The following is a 5,927-nucleotide window of genomic DNA, read 5'->3' as shown; positions in this document are numbered from 1 at the left end:
TCGCCTCAATGGACTCCCCCCTTCTAACTGCGGGGTACGGGGAGTAACCATAATTTGTATTAAATTATGGTCACTAATTCCCCAACCCCCCCTAACGCTCCATTTACACTCGAACCTACTCGCTGCTACCTCATTCATGAGCGTCACGTCAATGTCACTCACACCTCTAGGCCCCTCGAACGTGTACCATTCACATGGCTCATTTGCGATGTGAAGGTTGTTAGCCACAACCCATTCGCTCATAACCACACCCCGATTGTGGCTCCGATATCCAGCAGTATGCCTGGATACCTTGCTGAACCACATCGGGGAGGTAGCGTTCGCATCAAGACACACGATGGCAGGAATGCTACTCTCAAGTAGTAGCACCGCATCTATGTACCTTAAGTAGGGCTCTAGAGGCTCGTCAGACTTGCAGTACAAGCTGACGACAATCATTCTGCCGAATTCCCCCTCGACACACACACATACTCCCCACTGTGATGAGTCAACTACTACACAAGAGTAGCTTGGCTCACACACAGCTACTGCGGCATTGACTCCAAGGTCCGTAAAGACCCTGAAGCCCCCAGGAAGACCTCTCACCACCCCATTGGTGGAGTATGGTTCCTGGAGCAAAGCAATGCCGCAGCCCCCCTCCGACATACACGCCCCCAATTCACACATCACGGCATAAGACCCCTGACAGTTCAGTTGATATAGTTCAACCATCAATGTCTAGCGTTCGCACGGGCAACAATGGCACAGTACACCGGGCAGACAGTGGACATCATTAGATGTCCGGCTGGCTTGCCCTTAAATGCACAGTTGCGACAATGCGGGGCATTGCCACAACCTGCACTCCTGTGTCCTTCTTGCCCGCACCTACGGCAGACATCCTTCTTGGCTCTGCATTCTGCCACCCTGTGATCAAACCCCATGCATCGGAAGCAGCCGGGCGTCAGTTGGTCTGGCCGTACCCGGAAGGAAAACCACTTTATGTAGCAACGACCTGCTTCCAGGAGGGCGGACATTAGCATGTCCGTTCCCTCAAGGACAACATTCGTCACCCCATCGGGGCTGACCTTCCAAGGACGGCTGATCATCCTCACGTCCTTCTCACGGCACCCAGGGCTGAACTCCTTGAGGTTCAGACGGAACAACTCTCCCATGAAATCTTCAGGGGAGATCTCCGTGTGGACCCCTTGGACCACAACCCTAGGCCCCAGCTTCCGACGTATGCTCACATCGAGCCCCACCTCGGAAAACTTGGCATTTTTCGCCAAGTTGTCCCTCTCGGCAACGGATGGGGTGCGAATAATCGCACCTCCATCCTTCAACGGGCGCACCTCGTGCACCCTAACCCCCATGGAAGGCCCTACCTCCTTTACCACCTTCTTAATCACCTCCTTGGAAGTAGTGGGGGTTTTACCCCTCACTACGACCGACCAGGTCTCGACTGGCTTGGGCACCGGCAACGCAGGCAACACAGGCGCAGGCGCCTGAGGTGCCGGCATCGACGCTGCACCAGCCAGCGCAGCTCCAGCCGTCCTCCGAGGTGCTTCCTCCCTGGTAATCTTCGTGGCTTCTAGTTGCCCACGAAGATGGGCTATCTCCCCCACCATTTCCACAAAGAGTTCCTCGAACTCCAAGGAGTACCCCAGGAGGTCTTTTGCAACACTTTTCGGGACGCCGTCCATGTCTATGACGGCTCCACTAAAGGCCGTCACAATGGACTTGAAGCGCCCCATAAACTGCACCGCAACTTTCTTGCGTTCGGCATCCCCACCGATCGCACCCAAACCTTTCAGGGAAGCACCCAATTCCCCACGGATTTCCTCCAAACGCTTCCCTGCGGGACCTAATTTTTCCCCCGTCTTCCGCCCCTTGCGCCCACTCCCAATCTTTCCGCTTTCGGAACCACCCTCGCTTCCACTCACCTTTTCAGGTACCTTTAAAGATACCTTCTCCACCGGAACCGCTGCACCTCCAGCGGTCTTCTTCTTAGAACGGGGAGGAGACCGCAAGATCACCTCCTCCTCTCCGGACGTCGTCTCGTCCATTGCCGACGATGGCACCGCCGACCCGCTTGGAAGAGAGGTGTTCGCCCTCTTCCTCAACCCTTCTGATTTGGGCATTGCCCAACTCTCCACCACTAAGGTTGCCGAGTTCGCCGTATAAAGGCCTCCCGAGCAACAACAAAAACTGGGTCCCTTTTGGGCGACGGCAACTACTGCACGGCAGGAATGAGCCCCGCACAGGTACGCACACAGCGGCTGCACCTATCGGCGAGCCAAAGCAAAGCGCGAGGGCGTAGCCCACAGCGCCAACCAAAGGTTTGGCAAAGGCCACCACCAATGCCTTGCCGGACAGAACACTGTTCCCCGAACAAGGACGGGTCGACCAAGGTGGAGCTAACGCCGAGCTCGACCGCAGGCAAAAAACACAACACGCTTTGGTCGTAGCACCTGCACAAAGTATTCAACCTTGGCGCAGTACTGTACCCACGCACAAAAGAGGACGCCCTTTTTACTGTTGCCAAATATGGCAATATAGCGGCACGACTACCTAGTGTACACGCACTCAACGAACCCACGCCGAAAAAATAACAGCGCGACACTACACCGACGCCAAGGATTAACGGCACGCGCCAAAAACCACGCCGAAAAATAACGGCACGCGCAAAAAACACCACGCCAAGAAAATAACGGCACGCCCGCAAAAGTTGTAAACAACTTAATGGAAAATTTCCAACGCTGTATCTAGCAGCACTCACACGCACGCACAATGTGTCAATAGTACGGAGTATGGTGGCACTCACTAGAGTGTCCAACAACACTACCGTACGGCACTCACTCACGCGTCCAATATATTCACTACGCTGTACGAAAACACGTACAGCCACGCAAAAAATTGGCGTCACTCAAAAGAAACCGTATCACGCACCGGTACTCACACACGAATGTAACCGCAAAAGGAAATCACAAAAATCGCAAATCACCGCTTAGCACACGACACGTCCGCACTATTCAACAGTCAGACTGAGAATGAGTAGATAGGGACAACAACGTGTGGCGTTTTTTACGTGAGTTCCTGCTGGCGACAGCCCAAACCCACGGTGCTCAAAAGCACAACGGATCAAAACAATGCGTTGATCAGCGCCCCAAAAATGCCGAAGCATTTAAGGATACCAATTGGTAGTGTGGAATGGACACACTAACCACCTTGGTAGGGTTCGAGGTCTATCTAACCCTCTGCCGTTCTATGGGTCCCGGCACCCGGTTGCATTGCAACTCCACATCGAGCCAAAAGGCTCTACCCGCATTTAGGTGTCAACCACAGCCACCACGAAACTCCCCGAAGGGCCGTTCCCAATGAACAGGTCGGAGCAAGCTCCGAGGGCCCCTGTTCCCCGTGGTACCAGATTTAAGTCTCCGGTCAGACCTCGTAGCCGAGACTACTACCAGTTGAGCTTCCATACAGCTCTGGACTGGTGGCCATTTCCCACACCTAAGCAACAACAGACAATGCACAGAACAACAGAATGCACAGACAAGAACGGCTAAAAACTAATCAACTGAACGCCTTAAATTACGTCGCCGCCTGAAAACCTCACGCGCATATTGCCCTAACATTTCGACATTCCGACGGTTGGCAATCACACCACTCACATCATACCGTCCATCAGTCCATCTAATCCCCACACCCGCAAGATCCCTAATGTCTGAGTACATCGGGCATTCACAGAGGACGTGCACCCAGTCCTCTCTTGCCGACCCACAAACACACTCCTCACTTGTGGACAAGCGCCTCTCATGCAAATAAGCATTGAGAGGCCCATGTCCTGTAAGGAGGAATCCCAGGCTGAGGGAAAATCCAAAATCAGGATTTTCCCCGACAAAGGAAACATCCCGAATGTACTCGTATGTCACGCGACCTTTGGAACTATTGTCCCATCGGTTTTGCCACCCACGAAGCATACATTCCTTCAACAACCTTTCACACTCTAGATACCCCCTTTCTACATCACCGTCGGATATCCATCCATCTAGCAGCGGCATACAAAGCCTCCTTCTCAACCCGAAGGCAACCGCCCGTTGCACAACTAACAGGTCAAGAGGAGGCGCACCTAACAACACCTGCAATGCATCCGTACTCACTGTACGGCATACAGGCATGCAGGCAAGCATCATAATGCGCTGGCACGCCATCAGATGACGTTTGCCAACCGACTTTAAAGCCGATTCGTACCATACAGCGGCACCATAAGTGGCACAGGCCACGAATAGGCCCCGATATACGGTGCGAACCGCACGCCGGCTAAGGCCCCAGTCAAATCTGACCACGCGCCGAACTTGCCCAACAGTTGCCTGCAGCCGCTCCCTCAACAATACTAAGTGTGGAGTAAAACACATCCTTTCACTCATAGCTAACCCCAGGTATTTGACTTGCGTCACATACCTAATCCCTATCCCATTCAAACGTACAATCGGTGGACGACTCGGGGACAATCTGCCCTTAAGCAGCATTGTCACCGTTTTGTCCATCGATATGTAGTAGATAGGGACATCGTCGTGTAGGGGTTTTACGTGAGTTTTCGCTGGCGACAGCCCAAACCCACGGTGCTCAAAAGCACAACGGATCAAAACGATGCGTTGATCAGCGCCCCAAAAATGCCGAAGCATTTAAGGATACCAATTGGTAGTGTGGAATGGACACACTAACCACCTTGGTAGGGTTCGAGGTCTATCTAACCCTCTGCCGTTCTATGGGTCCCGGCACCCGGTTGCATTGCAACTCCACATCGAGCCAAAAGGCTCTACCCGCATTTAGGTGTTAACCACAGCCACCACGAAACTCCCCGAAGGGCCGTTCCCAATGAACAGGTCGGAGCAAGCTCCGAGGGCCCCTGTTCCCCGTGGTACCAGATTTAAGTCTCCGGTCAGACCTCGTAGCCGAGACTACTACCAGTTGAGCTTCCATACAGCTCTGGACTGGTGGCCATTTCCCACACCTAAGCAACAACAGACAATGCACAGAACAACAGAATGCACAGACAAGAACGGCTAAAAACTAATCAACTGAACGCCTTAAATTACGTCGCCGCCTGAAAACCTCACGCGCATATTGCCCTAACATTTCGACATTCCGACGGTTGGCAATCACACCACTCACATCATACCGTCCATCAGTCCATCTAATCCCCACACCCGCAAGATCCCTAATGTCTGAGTACATCGGGCATTCACAGAGGACGTGCACCCAGTCCTCTCTTGCCGACCCACAAACACACTCCTCACTTGTGGACAAGCGCCTCTCATGCAAATAAGCATTGAGAGGCCCATGTCCTGTAAGGAGGAATCCCAGGCTGAGGGAAAATCCAAAATCAGGATTTTCCCCGACAAAGGAAACATCCCGAATGTACTCGTATGTCACGCGACCTTTGGAACTATTGTCCCATCGGTTTTGCCACCCACGAAGCATACATTCCTTCAACAACCTTTCACACTCTAGATACCCCCTTTCTACATCACCGTCGGATATCCATCCATCTAGCAGCGGCATACAAAGCCTCCTTCTCAACCTGAAGGCAACCGCCCGTTGCACGACTAACAGGTCAAGAGGAGGCGCACCTAACAACACTTGCAACGCATCCGTACTCACTGTACGGCATACAGGCAAACAGGCAAGCAACATAATGCGCTGGCACGCCATCAGATGACGTTTGCCAACCGACTTTAAAGCCCATTCGTACCATATAGCGGCACCATAAGTGGCACAGGCCACAAATAGGCCCCGATATACGGTACGAACCGCACGCCGGCTAAGACCCCAGTCAAATCTGACAACGCGACGCACTTGCCCAACGATTGCCTGCAGCCGCTCCCTCAACGAAACTAAGTGTGGAGTAAAACACATCCTTTCACTCATAGTTACCCCCAGGTATT

Source organism: Anastrepha obliqua, unplaced genomic scaffold (genome assembly GCF_027943255.1).
Source record: "Anastrepha obliqua isolate idAnaObli1 unplaced genomic scaffold, idAnaObli1_1.0 ptg000071l, whole genome shotgun sequence".
NCBI lineage: Eukaryota > Metazoa > Arthropoda > Insecta > Diptera > Tephritidae > Anastrepha > Anastrepha obliqua.
Note: the sequence above shows the minus strand (reverse complement) of the source record.